Source organism: Pezoporus wallicus, unplaced genomic scaffold, assembly GCF_028554395.1.
Source record: "Pezoporus wallicus isolate ANWC-B61680 ecotype Strahan unplaced genomic scaffold, APGP_CSIRO_Pwel_v1 contig_7073, whole genome shotgun sequence".
Taxonomy (NCBI): domain Eukaryota; kingdom Metazoa; phylum Chordata; class Aves; order Psittaciformes; family Psittacidae; genus Pezoporus; species Pezoporus wallicus.
In genome coordinates this window covers 5,533,664-5,555,104 of record NW_026641326.1, presented here as the reverse complement: position 1 = coordinate 5,555,104, position 21,441 = coordinate 5,533,664, and positions in this window count along the sequence as shown.

Sequence of the window (21,441 nt, the reverse complement as noted above, 5' to 3'; positions counted from 1 at the left end):
AAATGCCTGTACACTAATGCATGCAGCATGGGGAATAAACAGGAGGAGTTAGAAGTCTGTGTGCAGTCTAAAGGTTATGACCTGATGGCAATTACAGAGACATGGTGGGACAGCTCACATGACTGGAATGTGGTTATGGATGGCTATGTCCTTTTTAGGAAAGACAGATCAGCAAAGCAAGGTGGTGGAGTTGCTCTTTATGTGAAAGAGCGACCAGAATGTATTGAGTTCTGTTCAGGGGCACATGAGGACCAAGTGGAAAGTCTGTGGGTGCGAATTAAGAGACAGGCTGATACGGGTGGCATAGTTGTGGGAGTCTATTACAGACCTCCTGATCAGGACGAAGGAGTTGATGAGGCTTTCTACAGGCAATTGAAAGCAGCCTCACAACTACATGCCTTGGTCCTCATAGGGGATTTTAACTACCCCGATATTTGCTGGAAGACTTACACAGCCAGTCATTCACAGTCTAGGAGGTTCCTCCAGTGCATTGATGATAACTTCTTAATGCAAATGGTGGACGAACCAACTAGGAGAGGAGTGCTGCTGGATCTGGTACTCACCAACAAGGAGGGTCTGGTTGAAGTAGTGACGGTCAATGGCAGCCTGGGCTTCAGTGACCATGAGATGGTGGAGTTTAGGATCTTGTGTGGGAGGAATAGAATACCTAGCAAGACCACATTTCTGGATTTCCAAAGGGCAAACTTTGGCCTCTTCAATCAATTGCTAAGGGAAGTATCATGGCAAAGGGTACTAGGTGGTAAAGGGGCTCAAGATAGTTGGTCAGCATTCAAGGACCACTTCTTCAAAGCTCAGGATCAGAGTGTCCCAGTGAGTAGGAGGTCAAGTAGGAGAGCCAGGAGACCAGCATGGTTAAACAAGGAACTGCTGGGCAAACTCATATGGAAAAAGAGAATCTATGGATTATGGAAGGGGGGGCTGGCCACTTGGGAGGAATATAGGACAGCTGTTAGGGGATGTAGGGAAGCAATTAGGACAGCTAAGGCCTCCTTGGAACTTAATCTGGCAAGTTGGGTCAAGGACAATAGAAAGGGCTTCTTCAAATACATAGCGAATAAAACTAACACAAGAAGCAGTATAGGCCTGCTGCTGAATGAGGTGGGTGCCCTGGAGACAGAGGATATAAAGAAGGCAGAGGTGTTGAATGCCTTCTTTGCCTCTCTCTTTACTCCTGCAGACTCTCCCTGGGGGACCCAGATTCCTATGGCCCCAGAAGGAGTCAGGATAAAGGAGGAGTTTGCTTTGGTAGATGAGGATCGGGTTAGGGATCAGTTAAGTAATCTGGACATCTGTAAATCGATGGGTCCAGATGGAATACACTCGCAGGTGCTGAGGGAGCTGACGGAGGTCATTGCTGAGCCACTCTCCATCATCTTTGGTAAGTCATGGGAAACGGGTGAGGTGCCTGAGGATTGGAGGATGGCAAATGTCACACCGGTCTATAAGAAGGGCAAGAAGGAGGACCTGGTAATTATAGACCGGTCAGCCTTACCTCCATCCCTGGAAAGGTGATGGGACAACTTATTCTTGACACCATCTCTAGACATATCAAGGGTGAGGGGGTCATTAAGAGCAGCCAACATGGCTCTACCAAGGGGAAGTCATGTCTGACCAACCTTATAGCCTTCTATGAGCAAGTAACTAGGTGGATGGATGATGGTAGAGGGGTAGATGTGGTTTTTCTTGATTTCAGTAAGGCATTTGATACTGTCTCCCACAGCATCCTCATAGATAAGCTAAGGAAGTGTGGGCTTGATGATCAGGTAGTGAGGTGGAACAAGAACTGGTTGGAAGAAAGAAGGCAGAGAGTTGTGGTCAATGGGGCAGAATCTAGCTGGAGGTCTGTGACTAGTGGAGTCCCTCAGGGGTCGGTGCTGGGACCAGTGCTGTTTAATATTTTCATCAACGACCTGGATGAGGGAACTGAATGTACCCTCAGCAAGTTTGCTGATGATACTGAACTGGGAGGAGTGGCTGACACACCAGAGGCTGTGTTGCCATTCAGCGAGACCTGGGCAGGTTGAAGAGTTGGGTGGAGAGGAACTTGATGAAATTCAACAAGGGCAAGTGTAGAGTCTTGCATCTGGGGAAGAACAACCCCATGTACCAGTACAGGTTGGGGGCTGACCTGCTGGACAGTAGTGAAGGGGAAAGGGACCTGGGGGTCCTGGTGGACAGGAGGATGATCATGAGCCAGCAATGTGCCCTTGTGGCCAAGAAGGCCAATGGCATCCTGGGGTGTATTAGGAGGGGGGTGGTTAGTAGGTCAAGAGAGGTTCTCCTCCCCCTCTACTCTGCCTTGGTGAAGCCACATCTGGAATATTGTGTCCAGTTCTGGGCCCCACAGTTCAAGAAGGACAGGGAATTGCTTGAAAGAGTCCAGCACAGAGCCACAAAGATGATTATGGAATGGAACGTCTCTCTTATGAGGAGAGGCTGAGGGAGCTGGGACTCTTTAGCTTGGAGGAGACTGAGGGGTGACCTCATCAATGTTTACAAATATGTAAAGGGTGAGTGTCAGGATGATGGAGCTAGGTGTTTTTCAGTGATGTCCAGTGATAGGACAAGGGGCAGTGGGTGTAAACTGGAGCACAGGAGGTTCCATGTGAACATCAGGAAAAATTTCTTTACTGTGAGAGTGACAGAGCACTGGAACAGGTTGCCCAGGGGGGTTGTGGAGTCTCCTATGTTGGAGATATTCAAGGCCCGCCGGGACAAGTTCCTGTGTGATGTACTCTAGGTTACCCTGCTCTTGCAGGAGGGTTGGACTAGGTGATCTTTTGAGGTCCCTTCCAACCCTTAGGATTCTGTGATTCTGTGATAAAAGTGCAATTCTATGTGTATTAAACCCCTGCATTTTAAAGCAGCAGAATGATGTTTTCCTTTTCATAATAATTTCAATTCCAGTTATATAGATTTATTTTCTTCTTCAAATCTGCAGTTGTTGTTTGCCAAAAATGGGAAATGGATTGTTTTTTTTCAACAGTGCAGTGCTCCAGGTCAGCTTGATAACATGGGAAATGGCAGGCTAATGACAGTTTAACACCAATTAACAGACCACTTTATGATAGATTAGCATTCTGAGCCTGTTCAATTGGTAATTACAATAATTACCTATCTGAGCTTGCATGCACTTTTGAACAGAAATTTGGTACCTTTGTTTATGCTGAAGAAGGAAACACACAGAGCAGGTATGGATCATGTAGAGTGTTACAGTCAGGATCATAAGTGTACTAAATTTGGGCCTGCTCTTGAAATGTGTTTGCAGGTAACATCTTTCTAGGTGGAGGTGACTATGTAAATGACTATTTTAGTCTTAGCTGAGCACAGCTGCAAGCAGAGACTTGAGTTTTAGTATATTGCTGTGGTTCAGATAAGCTGTGAAAGGCTTTTGTGCTATATAGAACAGCTCTCTTCATCTTGCTTTGGCCTCCCTGGTCTCAAATGGTTGGATTTCCCACCTACTTAAGCCAGTTAATTTTGACATTTAGCTCTTGTAATTGAAGTCAGGCTCCCAGATATGATGTCTCTTCCTGCTGGGAAAACTAATGGTAAGAAATGTTTAGGAAGAGGCAGCTCCATACTGATGCATATAGTGAGATACTCAAAAGAGCTCAACATTCAGCATGACTGTGTCCTGAATTCTTTAAGAAAGCTCCATTAGATCTTGAATCCTTCAAGAAATTCAAGTGCTGCTGCCATAGCAATTCCTGTAAATGGCTTATGGAGGGCTGCTGGCACCCACATGTGATGGTGGTTATCTGTGGGACCAGAGTCAGAGCACATAAGTCAGTAGGCCAGACCTGCTGGCTCTGGGACACGTAGCCAGGTCTCTGGTCACATTGTCTTGGTTGTTTAATGGCTTCTTTGGGTTCCTGTCAACTTTACGTGTCTCATTAATTTTGTTGACTGCCTCTCTTAAATACTGCAAAATCTCTTTTTGAGAAATGCACAAGGTGAGCTCTATTTATGGTTATTTTTTAAATACTGAGGCAGTGGTCAGAGCTAACTCAGCAGGGAACCTTTGCAGATGTAGCCTTTTTGGGTATTTCTTCAGTCCTTCGCAGATTAGTAAAACAAACCATTTGACGAGTGTGGTCAACCCCTGAGAGCAGTTATCCAAATCCCACTTCTCTGAAAGATAGATTTCAGTATCATTAAGGAGCCAGGATCTGTCCTGACAATGGGAGAAAAGAGGTTTAAGACTAAAAATGGATTTTTAAACTAAAAGTGTATTGTTTAGATTGTATGGTTGGATTGTTTTTGTCATGCCATGCTGTATCAGAATAATTGGATGTATGCACAATGCAGCAACAAGCCTGGGTGACAGTGGGTTTGTCAAGGAGCTAAACAAGAGGCCTGAAAGCAGAAACTGCAGTTAGAAATTGTCATCATCTTCCTTTACCCCAGCAGAGCTCATGTACCCTGTTCTTGACATTTCATAAACTGGCACACAGCGAACATCACTGCTCTTGCCTTGTTTGAAAACAATCTAACACAATGATAAGGAGTTGAAAACAAAGATAAGTGGCATTAATGATGCTACAGTTGTAAATAAAAAAGCCTTGACTTTTCCCAGGAGCAGCTCGATGGGGTTTAAGTATTATGAGGGACAGTGCTGTGATCTGCACTGTCCTAGTGCAGATTTCTACCGGGAAAGCTCCATTAGGTCTTGAATCCTAATGCAGAAATTGCAGTAGAAATCCTGTAGCAGCAGAGATGATTAGGTGGATCAACAGAGGAACATCCTTGTGGGATAAAGTCCTCAGGTGTGTCTGGGTATTGCATTGCCTGAGCACTGTGAGACCTTTGAGAGGAGGCTAGGGCAAGGCAGAGATGCTAAACTAGCTTTAGGTGCTGCCTCTTGCATGAGCTTGGGGGGATTGGGGATGCAGTTGGGGCCCCATAATAACATTACTGCTCCCTGGAGAGCAGCAGGGCTGGCTATGGAGGGGAGAAACTATCTTGTCACAGTGAATTTTGAATAGATGGCTTATTTCTAGTAATAAAAGGTGCTCTTTATAAAATCTACAGATGAGGCTCTTAAATTCATGAATCCTTCTGGAAAAATGGCATGTTTGGTAAACTTGACAAAGAAGGACAAAGTTAGCATACAAGACAACTTGGCCACTAAGGAATTGAAGTAAAAAATCAATAATGTGCATATAGGATGCATTAAAAGAGCCCATTTCATAAGGCTGAAAGCAATTTTGGGCTAAATCAGCTGCAAAAAAGAATTTGGCAGACAAATGGGAGTAATTAGGAAAGTTGACTAGGAGTTCAAAATTCCTCGATCGAGGAGGATCTATGATCATAGAATGGTTTGGGTTGGGAAGGATCTAAAGATCATCCAGTTCAAGTCCCTCTGCCATGGGCAAGGACACCTCACACTAGGGTATCTGCTGCTTTGTGAAACCTCTGCCTTGTTCAGAAATTTGTTTCCCTTCAGCATTAACAAGGAAGAACTCTTTTCCATCTCCTGCTTGTTACAGGGCATTTGGTTTCATCGCTTGCTGCTCAACAGAAGGTAAACCCTCTGCCAAGCCACTTAAAATCTAAGTAAGTCAGGCAATGCACTGTGTGGGGTGGAACAGATGTTTGAGAGCACAGCTGCTAGATGTCCTTATTTTTAGTTACAGCTTTTTAGGGTCTAATATCTGCCTATGGTTATATTAGAGAACACTTTCTATCAGAAAACATGCCTTGGATGAGCTGTTTACCTTGGGGTGTTTCCCTGTTCCCTGGCTGGGGACCTCCTGCCCCCAGCATCACTGCCTGCCCTGGGTAGAAGCCTTCTCCCTTAAATTTGGACCTGTCTTGCTGATTGAGGAGGTGGGTTGATGAGCTGTAAAAGGCACCACTTCTAGTTGCTGTCAGCAGGAAGACTCATCACTGACACAGGTGATAAAACAGTTAATGAAATAATGAGATTTTCAGAGATGTGTTCCCTTCCCTGAAGGCAGTGGTGGGCCAGGTCCTCGACTTTGAGTGAGCAAAGGTAGCAGAACTGCCATGGATCAGGCTTGCACAATGTTAACTCTTGCTGCTGTCTATGGTGTATATCAAATACTACAATTGGTTTAGGTTTGTGTCCTGGTGAGTGTAGAGGAGGACAGATTTCAGACCCTTTGAGGAGTATTTGTTTGTAATTGAAAGCCTGCAGACAAGACTGTGTTTCTAACAAACATCTTCATAATACTTAACATTCAATAGAGTAAAAGGAGAATAATGAGCACTGCAGCTATCCCAGGTTAATAATTACCACCGTCATTATTAATTTTCCAGAGCAGTCTCATCAAATGAGTCATTATTGCAATTCCTTAGCCAGGACTGATTGATTCTTTCTCCCTGTTGTGTCCAATTTCATATAATGTCCGAGTACAATATAAAATACAGAGACAGTGTAATTCTAATGCAGAATAACTCTAAATAACCAAATCCTTTGCCTACAGCTCTGTTTAGATCTGATGTTTTATACTACTTAATTGAAATAAATGCCACAATTGTGTTGCTTCCCACTCGCCAGCACAGTCACAGGAATTCCACTGGAGACAGGGGTTTATATCAGCCTGGGATCTGGCCTGCATCTTTCAGTGTTGTATCTCTGTTGGCACTGACCAGGAGCTTCACAGCTTCACTGCACTTCACTACACTACACCAGGAGCTTCACTACACCTTGAAGAAGCAGCATGGCATAGTCTGAAATAAGTATTGATAATCTTCAGCATTTCATAATGTTAATTTCAACCACTTTAAAGGAAAGAATATATTGGTTAGTCCAGTTGTGTGGCTTTTTTTTTTGAAGGAGAAGCTAAATGTGACAGGTTTCTGTCTCTCTTCCATTAGCTCTCTATTTGCAGTCTTCCATCAGCAGACCTAAGTATGAAGAAGTTCATTATAAGACAAGGAGAAGGATTTCCATGGGGATCGTAATATGTTCCTTGCTTCTGTGGAAATGATGAATTCAAAACCCACTTCTGGCATTTTTCTTGAGCTGGAGGGAGGGAGAGGAGAAAGACACAGCAGTTATTTTACAGCTTTGACCTTTTTGTCTCCCAGACTTCAAACACAATCCGATTGGAGAGGGAAAAGAGTAGACTATAAAGTCAGGAGCAGCAAGCAGCGGGGTTGTAGGTGGTACCATTAGCATTGGACCTTTTGTTTGGTGTTTTTTTTTTTTTTTTTTTTACCCAGAGTAAGAAGATATGATGGTTTAATCCTGAGCCAAGAAATCATAATCTGCGCTAGTAGAGAAGACTTCTGTGCTGCTTTGTCCGTCTAGGTAGCATGAACATGAATCACAGCTGTAGAGATGTTAAGGCCCCTCAGTGCTGCTGTTCCTACTGGGACCAAGGGCCGGACGTGCAAGGAGGCTGCCTTGCTGTGCTGCATCTCAGCCTGCCAACACAACCAGGCCCCACAGGCATGGCTCAGACACTGCAAGCAGCTCTCCAGCTACATTTTACCCTCATTTGGCAAGCAGGAATGGGGCCAGCAGGCTGGGGTTTCATCCTATGTGCAAAGCAGAAGAGAGGCTGTTCACTTCTTCCTGTGTGCCGGGTGACATTTATTCCTGGCCCTGCTGGGAGAGGAGGGATGAGGAGCTCCGTGTCACTGTTCTCAGTGTGTCTTGGCTTTGCCTTCCTAAAGCCAGCCCCTTCCCCAGAAGCAGCTGCTTCCTCAGCAGCAGGTTGTCTTGTGTCTGCACTGACATTTAAGGATATCACTGTAGGATGAGCTAGATTGGATTGGGGGAAATAAGCAAGGAGAGGTCTTGCAACATTTCCGTATCTTGGCCATTCAATACTCTTTTATTTCTGCTAGTTATTTGTTGAAACAATTCCACTTTTGTGCGTTATTGCTGTATTAGCAATAGCCTGTTCATAGCCTGTAAAAGCAGAATTTTGTTGTGCACCCTGAACTCCACTGATGTCTTCCAGTATTTAAATCCATCAGGAGAGTGTGTTGCACCAGAGACCAGTTCAGTCCACAGAATTCAACCAGGGGAACTGCTCTATCTCAGCATTCACGAACAGCCATTTGCTATTTGGGGAAACTGGGCAGTGAGGCTTTTACCAAGTGCTTTGGCAGCACCTTCCCTCAAGCAGGGCTGGGTCAGGCCACGCTGTCCCAGGGTTTGTGTGGTCTCTGTAGACCTTGTATTTTGCTCCTGACCCAGGCCCATCCTTGTTCTTGCCCCAGATACGGTGAGCCTTCTGTTGTCTTCTCCCCCAGTGGGGTGTATCCTGTCCTGTTCCTCAAGGTGTATTGCATAGAAGCTGCAAATCATATGTTAAAATTTTACAATTTCCAGATTTTAATAGGAATACTTCATAATATTTGTGCCATCTTTTTGGAGACATGTATTTACTGTGAATTTCTACTTTTTCTGGTGTTCCTCCCTGACATACAGGTTCTGTCAGTGAGAAGAAGCTAAGGTCATAATTTTACATACTGTTTTTTCTTATTTACAGTAAGTTATAATACCCTGTTTTAGTAATGAACACCCAAGACATTTACTGGGTTTTAGATGCTGAATTTAAAGCAAAGTAAACTTTGAATTAACTAGAGGGTCCTTTGGGGCACATGGAACCCACTGCTGAAGTCAGTGGCAATACCTTCTCTCTCTGTAAAAGGCAAGTCCAGAGATGGTGAAGCAGTCTTTGCACCAGAGCAGGCGTTGACCTAATGTTTAAACCTTTCCTGCATCAAAGCATATGGATAGTTCAGCTGAAATCAGTGAAAGGAGAAGTCTGCTTAAAGGATATGTTTGTAGGGCTGAGGATTGTAGTAACCTGGCTTAGTTTAAAAAACAAGCAAACAAAACCACACACAAAATAAAAACAAATCCAAAACCAAACTGAGCAAGCAAATAAATAAATAAATAAAGCAAAACAAACCACTAACCCCCCACAAACAGCTGTGGTATTACAATAGTCTGAACAGAAGTTAAAGTAAATGCAACTTCTTGCATACAACCAAGCTTGGAGATAAATCTCCATGTTTTTATAATAAATGTTACTTTATGGCAATCACCATATGCTACCTCTAGCCCTGTTTTGAGTATAAATCATAACAAGTGTGTATCCTAAAATACTTTATTGTATTTTTATGGCCACATACGGCTGCTGTTCCTTCCATTTGTGATTAATTTTTTTAATGGTTCCCCCTAGAACCTAAAAAATAATTAAAATTAATGAATACTCTGCAGTGACAGTAAAGGAATGAGCATATTGCATCTATTCTCACTTCCCAGATCTGATCAAAAGCAAGCGTCGAGCTGTGAAGTTGAGACACTGACATTTTGTACTGAGCTTTCGACCACCTCCTGAGACCAAATGATGACTTTGGGGAAGATCATGAATTAGAGTTTTCATTGTTTCACAGGAGCAGTGCTGAGAGGGGAGAATTAAAATTAGTTGAAGTCACAATGTTTATTACTTAGCAGAGTCTTTTTAAGAAATTAACCTGATGTGTAAAGGACTTTGAGATGAACAGTTTGGGGGTTTTTTATCTTTGTCCTTGCCCTTGGCTTCAAGATGCAGTACATTCTACGCACTAGGACTGGCCTATTTGTTTCAATGAAATCCTGTTGAGGGTGTAGCCCATTTTTATTTAACAACCTACAAGCCATATGTGTTTATATATCCAGGTGGGCGTAACATGCTGAGGGAGCTGCAGCTCCTGAAAGTCAGTGGGAGACAGCTGCTAACCCCCACACCTCTAACAGTCCTGGCCCATCTGACTATCTCCAGCATTACAGTAATGTGAACCTGGGCTCAAAATCCATAGCCATGGCTCAAAGTAAGAATGCTGCCTTGTAAATGTGGGTTTTATCTGCCCTCCAGAAACATGTGGGTTTGGTTGTTTTAAATTTGTTTTTTCCTCCAGTGCACTTAGGTTTTTGAGCTTATGCATGTGTTTTGCATGGGAGCACAGCCAGCTTTCAGCAGTTCTTAAAAAGCTCTAAAATTCACTTCTCAAAACTAATATTTATCTGTAAAGGATGTAATTAAAGTGTGTGTAGGGGGGTATTGCTGTGCGTATATCTGCCACTCTCTGGGCTTCCTGCAGCTCACAGTGGCTTTGAAATGAATCTGAAGTGGAATAATTGACAACAAAGTGCTAGACAGGGGTTAAAGTGTCATTACCGCAGGAGGAAACCTTCAAAGACCCTATTCAGTTGGGGACTGGCCAGGGCAGCAGCCTGTGGGGACTCATGAAAAGCAAGCTCCCCAGGCAGCTCTTTGCATGCTGTCACCTACCTGCTTTCATTCATACATATATATGCACACACATGAGCACACTGTGGCTTGAATTTATTGTGAAGTTATTGTGAATTTTGCAGGCCAAGCTATCTCATCCTCCTCCATGCTGAGCAGACCTTTCAGGCCACCAGACTTCTTGGCCAGTTAGCAGTTGCATCAGTAAATACTGTTCTTCTGCGAGAACAGGCTTAGTTACAAGAATAAAAAGATAATGGATAATAAGAAAGTATCATCATTGCATAACTGATGGGGGAGGAAGTCATCCTACATTTAAGAAGTCAGTGGTAGAGCCATAAAATTGAATCCCAGCCTTCTGAATTCCCATTTGACATTTTAGCTTAATACCATTGCTTATTCTTTTATGTCTTAGGTTGATTCATTTCTGGTTGTAAGAGTTTTAACTATTTCAGTCAACATGCTTTACCAACAAGGCAAAACCAGAGCTTTAGGAAAGCTCTTCTTAGTTTCCAAAGGTGTTTGTTAATTAGTCCAAAGGGTGAGCTGGTTATAGTTATAAACCAAAACTGTATAAGGAAAGAAGGGTCACTGGAGTCAATGTGGAGATACTGCCATGTGGTCAAATTTTACAGTCCTGACTCCTTTAAAGAAAAAAACCCCTAACAAACTCTGATGACCATAAAGTTGCCATTTTCTGTACTAGGTTCTTTGTGAGCTTCCCCTATATAGTTATGCAGTATCGTGAGTTAAAGTGAACCAAGTCTAAACTGTTGTGGCATATAAAAACAGCAAACAAAGGAAGGCATCTTTTTTCCCTAACCCCCTGAGATTTATTCTGACAGTTTGCAACTAGATGAAATGGATAATGGAAGTCCCTTGTCACAATAACTCAGTTTAAATGTATTGTCAGATTAATAGACTCAGTTATCCACCCTTCCAAGGAGAAAAATGACTTGTGGTTTCAAGTGATGCCCTGGCTCATGGCATCTGATCAAATTAACCAAACAGGCCAAATTTAGACTCCCAGCAGAAACCAGGCATTTTATGCACCATGTCATGTCTTTATTTTTAATGCTAGCCAAATGATTTCCAGTTGCCACAGCAACATCTGTTGGTGACTGTGCGGCTGCTTGTGGGCATGACACCCCACTGTAACACCATCCCGATGTCAGGAGGGTGGGTGCTGGATTGGTACACAAGGCAGGTCCCTTGTCCTGTGCACAGGGAGGTGGGTCCTGAGTGTTTTCGCCCCATCTCTGTGCGGATGCAGCACGTGGCACTCAGCTGAGTCAAGTGCCCAGGTGAAGGCATGCAAGTCAGCTAATGGAATTGCTGCTTAAATAGGGTGATAAAAAACACTTCTGAAAGGGCTGCAGGGCTGTATTTTCTGCTGCCTTAGGTTGGTACAGAGGAGTGGGAGTTTGCAGCTGATGGAAACTCCACTTGCTGATTTTCTGCAGAGCTTGTAAAGCATTCTGTATGATTTACCATAGCCAGATCACAAAAATCATAGAATCATAGAATGGATTGGGTGGGAAGGGATCTTAAAGCTCATCCAGTTCCAACACCCTGCCACAGGCAGAGACACTTTCCAATACACCAGGTTGCTCCAAGCCCCATCCCACATGGCCTTGAACACCTCTAGCGATGGGACAGCCACAGCTTCTCTGGGCAACCTGTGCCAGTGTCTCTTTACCCTCACAGTAAAGAGCTTCTTCTTAAAATCTAATCTTAATCCACCTTCTTTCAGTTTAAAGCCTTTCCCCCTTGTCCTATCACTACATGCCCATGTAAAAATATCTGCAGGAGTCTCTCCCTGTCCTTCCGGTTCCAGCCCTTGTAAAAATATCTGCAGGAGTCTCTCCCTGTCATTCCAATTCCAGGGAGAAAGTCAAACCATGTGTATTCCTACCCCTCTTATCCTTTCACTCAATAATCTCACAAGATAATTTCACTGTCTTTGCAAGGCCAGTTTGTACAGTGATACACAAGGCAGATACAAAAGCCTGCACTGGAGTGGGTCAGGGCAGGGCATTCACGAGCAGTGGGAGCTGCAGCAGATCATTCAGGGAAAGGAAAATACCAGTGTAAATGAAGCAGCCCCTTCTGCCCTTGGCTGTGCTTTTTCAGCAGCAGGAATCACTGTGATGCAGGTTGAATGTCCTGGCTGTGGCATGCTGAAAGCAGGGTGAGTGCGAGGGCGCTGTGCAGCAGCAGGATGGGAACAGCAGTGACACTGAGGCTGCCCCAGCAGTGCTGGCCCCAGCTCCAGCAGTCCATGGCTGCTGTCACATCTTTTTGTGGGGTTGGCTGGGGGTATTCGGGGGAGTTTGGATACTCTGGTTTGCGTATTGTCTCAAAAACAAATCTGAATTTACAGTCCATCCATCTGTTGCATGTGGTGCTGTGTATAAGAAGCAGGGTCATTTATTAACACATTTGGAGTGAATTATACCGGTTTACGTCTGGAGAGTAGCAAATGGTTGGACTTAATAGCTGTAAGTTCCTCTGATCTGCAATCACTGTCTGCTGGATTTTTTGATCTGACAAAGCATTGTGCGCAGTACTGCAAGGATCCTTCCCCAGCCTCTCCAGGGAAATCCTGCTGTCAGGCTGCAAAAGTGCGGTGCATGAAATGTGTAATTTTGAAATCTAAACCTCTGAGAGCTCACAACACTCTGAGGCAGCACTTTACCTTCAAAGTCGCCTCTCTGCCTGTACTTACCACCTCTTGTGATTTAGCACTACTGCTAACATTTCCTCCACAAAAAGCCATAAAGTTTACTTTCTAAAAATCTCATCGTCTTCTCTTAATTAGGCATCTTCACACAATGAACCATATGGGAGTGAACAGAAAAGGTGCCAATGTGCAGCACAGCCTGGCCCAGTGGATGCTGATTGATAAAGCTGGCAGATGGGTAGATCATCACCTTTGAAGACTATATTTTCTTCTGAAACCAGTGAATAAATAAGGCAGGTAGAACTACATGGCAGGGAGGATGTGCAGTGCAGCTCCTTCCCCACATTCAGGAGGTTGCTCAGGTCAGTGGGGTTTCCACCTCAGCATTTCCTTCTCTGGGATTTTTTTAATCCTATTTTTACTAATTCCTGCTGCTACTTGTCCCTTAAATGTGGCTGCATTTAAGTGGTTGTCCCAGAGGGGATGAAATGGTGCCCAATCATGAAGTGAGAGTAAGTCAGCTTATCTCCATTGTGCTTGGTGTCTATAAACCATTTCATACAGAATTGTGATAAGACATAATTTCATAAATAAAAGTTCATAAGGAGTAATGGTTTTAAACTAAAGCAGGATAGATTCAGACTAGATAAAAGGAATAATTTTTTTACAATGAGGGTGGTGAAACACTGGTGTGGGTTGCTCAGAGAGGTGGTAGATGCCCCATTCCTGGAAACATTCAAGGCCAGGTTGGATGGAGCTCTGAGTCACCTTGTGTAGTTGAAGATGTCCCTGATCCTTGCAGGGGCATTGGACTAGATGACCTTTAAATGTCCTTTCAAACCGTTGTGTAATTCCATGGAAATCATGGGAATCTTCAACTAGCTTAGCCTTTCCTCTTGCAATCTTACCTTTCTTTTCCTGTTTCCCATCCTAGCTGATGTGCTAGGTCTCCTCTTCCTCCTGCTTCCTGTGAAGCCTCCATCTTCCCTTTGCACATCTCCATCTTCCATTTTCTTCAGGAATGTAGATACTGTACTGGTTTTCACTTTTTCCCTGCAACATAACAGAATTGTTACAGAGATTTGGTCCATGATCTGAATTCCTATTTGAAATTATACACATATTGATTTAGGAAAGCACTTGAAGAGCACACAGTCAACAGCAGGTTTGTGTTGAGTGCCGTCCCACACCAGGCTGTTGCAAAAACATCTCTGAAATATCAAAGTAGTTGTGTCATTTCTGTAAAACCTCCCCTAAAACCATTAATTTCCAAGAATGCCTGGAAGGGTTCTCCGTGTGGCTGTGTGGAAATTGAAACCCATGGCATAAATGGTGACGGAAACATCTGTGCGACCCTCCCTTGAGTAGCAAAACTGCTGAGCATCGCATATCTCTGAAGCACATGGGAGCTCTTTTATTTAAAACTGTAACCATGAAATAGGAAAAAAAGCCCAGTGAAGCAAAAGCTTCTGCCTTTTTATTCTTGTTCTTATCCTGTAAAAATAGAAGTACCTGCTGCCTGCTGGGCTTGATAAATATGTCTTTTTATTTCCATAAATCACTGCAGTAGAATTTGAATTATTTACTCTGTAAACTCGAGGCTACGTTAATTTCCATTCTCTGATTTTTTGTAACTGATATTTTGTGCATTACCTTTGGAGTTGTTCCCCACCCACCTTTTGTTCAGTGCCCACCTTGGCTTCCCAAGCAGGTCCCTCCCCTTGGTGACTGCAGGGATTTCATGAACTTCAAAAGCAGCCTCAAATGTCAGCCACACACGGCCTTTCTGCAGCCGCTAAATTATGGATCAGAATGCAGCAGATCAAACAGATCAGAATTACTCACTTGTGGGTCTTTGCTTGCTAAAGCAATAAAAATCTCTGCATTTCTGCTTTGGTAATGTGTGGGGTGGTTGTTTTACATGCTCAAGAGTAATGTTATCAGGGGTATTGGGGTGTGTATGTAATTTTAAACTTTTTTTTAAGGCAGGCACTTCAATCAAAGCTTCATTCTACTGTAAACCCAATTAGCTTCAGTCTGCCAAGTCAGCTTGACTGTCTGCAAGAATGTATGTAAGGCAATGAATAATTGCTAAACTCAGTTTTCTTTCTATCTAAGAAATGCCATGAGGCTTTTGTTACCACTAGATAAACCCTCTGCACTTGTCTCTGAGGTTCTAGATGAAGACACCCATTCAAAAATCATAAATGTGTTTGAATGGTAATCTGTGTGTCAAGAGGCTTAGTAAAAAGTGAGTACTTTCTTTGCTTTGGAGCAGAAAGTTGATGAACCCATATCCTGGGCTTCTCCAGACGGCCAGGGATTTTGCCATTAGCTTTAATAGGAGCAGGACTGAGAATTTACATAGCTTTATTGCATGTGGCTGCAGAGTAAGCCGGTAACTGTAGGAAAACAGTAGCAGGGCTGTCCCGTGTCATACAAGAGGAGAGGTTAGAAAATGAAATGCTTCCACAATACGTGTGGAAAATGGGTCACCTACTTTGTGTGGGGAAGTGCACAGGATGCTCCCATTGTATTTTAATATGCCACATGCTGGTTTCTAGCAGTTTGGGCATGGTTTCGCAGCCAGGATGCTGTCAGGTGAGAATGTCGGCCTGTGCTGGCGTATGGGGTGCTGGTTAATTGACACCCCTGCCTGGTGAAGGGGGGAAGCCAGCAGGCTGGGATATTAGGGATGATACTGGAGGTATCTAAGAGACTTGGCTGCACAAGCCACCCAAACCCACATGGAGGGGTGGGACACGCAAGGGAGCCGTTGCCATCACCTGCTGTGATGTGTGCCTTGCCGTCACTAAGGTATGTGCTATAGATCCTTTTGCTTTTGACCAGCTTTTTGGCAAATACAGGAACACATCCCTGTTTCTCCCTCTCTAGCTGTAGACCACCTAAAAAGTTGTCAGAAGGTGGTGAGTCATCCATCTAACTTGGGTTGAGAGTCCCCTTCTCATATTTTAAGTTGGGCCATGATTTCTGTTAGCATCTCTCAAGGATGGCCATATTCCAGTGACACCTTGAAGACTCTCCAACTGTTTTCCTTAAAAAATAATGATTTTTATTTCTTTTCCTTTAAGTCTAGGGTTCAGAAGTGGTAGTGAGATGGTCATTGGTGGTGAGCTGCGTGACAAGATTTCAGTGCCTCAGGGAAAAGGTTGGATGTTTTGCAAGATTTGAAAATGTTCCAATTTTTATTACTTAAGTGTTAAATGATGTGTATTTACACTGACACATACATATTTGTAGCTTTTTTTTTTCTAGATATGGCATTATATAAAGCACCACAACAGCATTCCATTTATCTTTTGCAGTGTCTGCCAAAAAGTAATATATTTGCACTAAGACTGAAAAATTTAGATATGAAAATATTTCCAATGCCACAGGGGAATTTATGATTTTGACTAATTTTATTACAGCAGGTACGTAAGTAAATGCCTGTTTTGACAACTAGGAGCTAAGTTGCACAAAATAGGAGTGACAGTGTGATTCCCACGGCCAGGGAGCAGAGCAGCAGAAGTCAGAGCCACACTGGTTTGTCACAGCTCTAGCTTCCCTTTTCCTACACAAATGACAGTGGTGTCTATGATCCCCCATACACAGCGATCTGTCAACAGCTACTTTCTCAATTACTTCTGGTGTGTATGTGGGGTTCCACAGAGGAGCAGGTGATACCTGATAATAGTACATTATCAATAGTGAAAGGTTTAATTTTCTTTAAATAGAAACCATGTCTGAATAGCTGTAAGACTCTCAGACTGTGAAATTTTGAGGGATATTTTAGTCTTTGCTCTTTCTGTGGGATAATCTAAAAAACATGTGTACATCCTATTTTTTGAAAAACGTAATGTCAGCCTGATGACTACTGATCCTATATTGGGGTGTGAACAACAATATAGAACCCCAAAAGGCTGGGTGGTCCTCTAGTGACACTTCCAAGCAGTTAAAGCACCATGTACCGCGTAGGAATAAGGGGGCAGCCCTGAAAAATTGATGTGAGAGGAGTTTCAGTCAATGGAGGACTTGTCCCAGGCAGCTGTTACTCAGTAGTCATCTGTTGCTGTTAGAGAATTAAAAACACAGGTTACTGTGATGAGCAGTAATGATTCAGATGCCAGTGCTTATGGACACAACCACAGCAATGTTTATGCTGTCAGTCCATGGATCCTCACTTCTGGCCACACAAGACTTTTTTGTTTTCATGGTGGCTCTTCAGAGAGCCCTTTTCATGCTGGTCCTTGGTCCTGGTGGCATCCAGGTAGGTGTTTACCTGGAAAGGAGTAATAGGTATATTCAACTTGGTATTTACTATGTATTGAAAACCGCCGTTGTTACATGAAGGGGCTTGTTTGCTGTGGATGAAAGTTATTTTAACTTAAAGAAGAGTAACCTCAGCTTCCCTCATGAGCTGTCAAGAGTGGCAAGAATGGCCAAAGGACTGTGTCAGGAGTACAGAAATGGTCATGCTGCTTTTTGCCTGTTTCATTAGTAACCAATTTGGTACGTTCATTACCCAAGAACATTATCACAAACTGCGTTTCGTCCTGGCTGATTATACTGTTGACTAAAATGTCAATTATAGTGCATAAAGCACAGGTGAGAAATTAGGGGTAGTTTCAGTAGCTGTTAATGAACTACAGTCTTGCTTAGCAGGTAGAGTCTTCAGAGAAACGAGAGAGAAAGAGATTTTGTCATTTTCAGTCTTTATACTCACAGTAATATTACTGTTATTGATTAAGTGCAAGAGAAGTTTTACTTCAATTTATTTTAATTTCTGGCTGATTACAGAGTCTCTGTGTGCAAACTCTATGGATTTCAGCTGAGATGCTCAGGGCACACATCCAGGGAAGCTAGTGGGAGCCTGTCCAGGGATGACTCTTCAGAGCTACAGAGAGAGCTGCACAGAGGCAGGCTGTGGCAGTGCACAGATGTGGATTGTACTCCTGTGCAAATCCAGGAGCAGGGCTCCATCTTATTTAGTGTTTTCTCGAGGCCTTTTACTTATTTCCTATTTACATGTCACTGTTTAGTCTGAAGTTTTTGTAACTTCTTCTTGTTAAAAAGATACTGGGAGCCTAACTCAGGTTGGGCCTTGTGGTGCGAATCAGTGGGATCCACATCTCAGCAGAATTTAGCACATGTATCTCAGCTTTTTGTAACTAAAGAGAGCTCTGGAATGGTAGAATGTGTGGAAGCTGTTTTAGAAGATTTTTATATATATATATATATAGATATGTGATTTAAAATGCAATTAATGAGATTTAGCTAAAGGTTTTACATTAACTCATTAAAGCATGGCAGCTGTCACTGGTCCTCCTGGCAATGAGCTGTTGCTCGCTAAATGCAGAGAGGCTGCATAGCTGTGCTGCTCCTGGTCATGTCTCGGGGCTGTTGTGTTCTGGGAGTGGGTAGCAGACAGGCTCCTGCAAGGAATCCCAGAAATTTCCTCAGATGGATTTAGCAGCATGATATTTGATATAATCAATATATAGAATATTGTTGTTTCTAGTCCAACAAATGACTCAAGCAGAGGGAGCACAGCACGTGCAGCCATAGATCTTTGTGGAGGAATTCTGGCAACTGGACTGACAATTGTAGCCAAAGAATAAAGTGTAGGGGTTTTGTTTTTTGTTTTTCACTTGATTTGGATGTTCAAGCATGTGCTGTAATTTTTGGATTCATTAGAAGTGTCACAGAGGTACTCTGCAGTATGCAAAACCTCCACGTGCTGCCCCAGACTTTGTTGCAGCATCCATAGTGCTCTTGTGAGGCAGAACTCATGGCACCACACAAATGAAAACATTGAGAGAACTTGGAGCTCTTGAAGAGTCTTTGGGACTGCAGCAGTGGTGCCAGTGCAGTCATGGGAGAGCCAGATTCAACAGAGCTGGTGCAAGAGTCTGCAGGAGTGCTTCCACTTGGGCAGTGGCCTGGCCCTGGCAGTCCTCAGGACTGTCCAAGTGGAACAGACACACTTTGGCCACTCGTCACTTTTGATGTCTCATCTCTGCTCAGCTGCAGCTTAGAGCAAATTAATTTTATGATTCCTATTTGTAGCTCATGTTCCTCCTTACATAATCCTCATTTGTTTCAAATGAGCAGAGAGTGTGCCCCTGAGATTCTAAACATACCTCTTTATTAAACAGGAATTGTTACCTACGAAAGCTAAACTTAGCACTATTATATGAAGTGAAGTGAAGAAAATCCCTTTAAATCTTCTACCAGGTGTTAGATAACATGTCAGGGTAAAGAGGGGGAGAAGGTGATTGCATAGTGTTATGGACATCAGCATTAATGATCTATTATATTTATTTCTCCAGTAAGCAGAAGTAGATTAAAAACCAAACGCAGGAGTTAATTGGGTGATTGTACAGCAATTGGTCCTCACTTTTGTTCTCTGCTCCCTGTGAAGCCGTGTGCTGCCAAGAGTGACAGTTGTGAATAGCAATACGCAGCTGGGGCAGCGTCCTTCTTACCAGCTGCACCAAGCACCAGGAATTAAAACAATTTTAATGAAGCCTTGTCCCATTAAAATCTCAGGGAGCAAGCAGCCTGTGGTGGCCAGTCTGGAGCAGTCCTGCCAGCTCAGTCCCACCACCCACAAAGGATGTAAGCAGCAGAACAAGCCACTCTTCTCTGTCCTCCCTCTGCTCTCAGGAGGGGCTTGGAGAGTGTTTCCAGAGCAGTTTTACAGCTGATAAAGGCAATTGGAAATTACATATTATTGCTGCTTTGCCGCACAACACGTGTCTTACACACTGAGGGTGATGGATGCTCAAGTCAGGATGTTGGTTTCACCTCCCACCTCTGAGACTCCTTTCACAGACTTGTGGTTCATCTTGCAGGGATATTCCTGTACATCCCAAAGTGTGAGTGAAATCAGATTGTTTAAGATATTGAAGATTTTAATGAGCCAAACAGAAAAATGTTCAGCTTTTCTAATAAGTGCACAGTGGAGGAGCACAAGGAGGAAAGGCAGCAGCCGCTTCACAGTTCAGGAAACACCGGCTTTCATTACCATCGTGACCATGGCACACCTCCCTGGAATCAATGAAAGTCAGTTCTGCCTCAGAGTGATAGATTGTTTTGAGATATCAGTAGAATTTTTCTCCAAACTGGAGGAGGGTCTTACAAATTCTGAAAGCCCCAGTTTCAATGCACATTAATTTTCTGGCATATTTTCATGCCATTGTGGGAGCAATAAACAGAAATCAAGAAGATCAGAGGTTATCTGTGGGCCCTTTACTGGAGCTTCTGCATGGGGAAAAGCAGGGCTGGGAAAATTCAGTGGTGTGGGGGAGCTGGGATTGCCTCTGGGCAGGGGGAAGGGACTTTCTTTTAGTTTTTGGAAATATGCTTTAGCAAGGTGTTTTCTGTCATTTCTCTAGTCCAATTTAAAGCTGGCTGTTTGTGCATAGAAGGCAAATTCCATACCATGAGCAGCTCTCCCTGCAAAAATTGTTAAGGCAAATTAAGTTGCAGGAGTATATACAAGGAAAGATTTGCTTTTCCTCTAAGGAATACTAGAGTATTTATCAGTTCTTCTCCATTAGAAACCTTGTATGTTCAGCAGTAAAGATGAAAAGTGAAAAACCCATGAAGATCAGATAAAAGGATGAATATTATCATTCAGGTAACCCAGCTACCTTAACACTGTCACCATGGAGATCCCCGATTATCTTCTGCTCTTTGCATACAAAGTGCTGAGAAACACTGGTTTCATAATTGGCATCATATTTCTCTGGGTATATTAAGCTTGCCTGCAGTATAATGCTCACCAGGTCCTGGATGGTTTCAGATAACTAGCAGTAATATACTGAATCAGATGATTCGATATGATGATTCTCAGTCCAGGGATTTCAATGTTTCCATGCACAGTGTGCAAGCATGGAGATGACTGCAGCTGGGCTGAGGATGAAGTTGAGATATTCTGGGGTTTGTGACTCCTGAGAAGAAAACTGTGGGTTTGACTGATGAATAAAGTATCATAGCCTTCTGCTGTGGCTTGCTCTATATTCCTTGTATTTTCAAATTTCTCTACCCCAACTCTGATTTTCCTAGATTCCTGACTTGGAAAACATCTTTGTACTGCAGTGCCAGCTCACAAGGCGTGTGGACCCAGCCTTAACTTTTTCCTTTTTTTGGCAGTACATGTGGGCTCAAATATTTTACACAAGAAATACAATCAGATACAGCTTTTCAGAATGACTTTAGCATCTGCCTTCAATGCATTTAAGTAGCTGCTTCAATGAATTCTTCTGGTGCATTTCTGCCTTTTCCCATCCAGCATGTTTCGGGTTGACAGCAGAAGGGTGTCACATTTGTGCCTGTAGCTTTAAATGAAATCAAAATCTGTCTTTCATCCTCTTGTGTCCCTAAAACAATTTAGTCCTACTGTAATTATTAGCATTCTCATTAAGAACAGTTTAGCTGAAAATCAAGACAAAGATGCAGTGACTTCATCAAAGCAACACAAATCCAGATAAAGCTAGGTTTGTAATT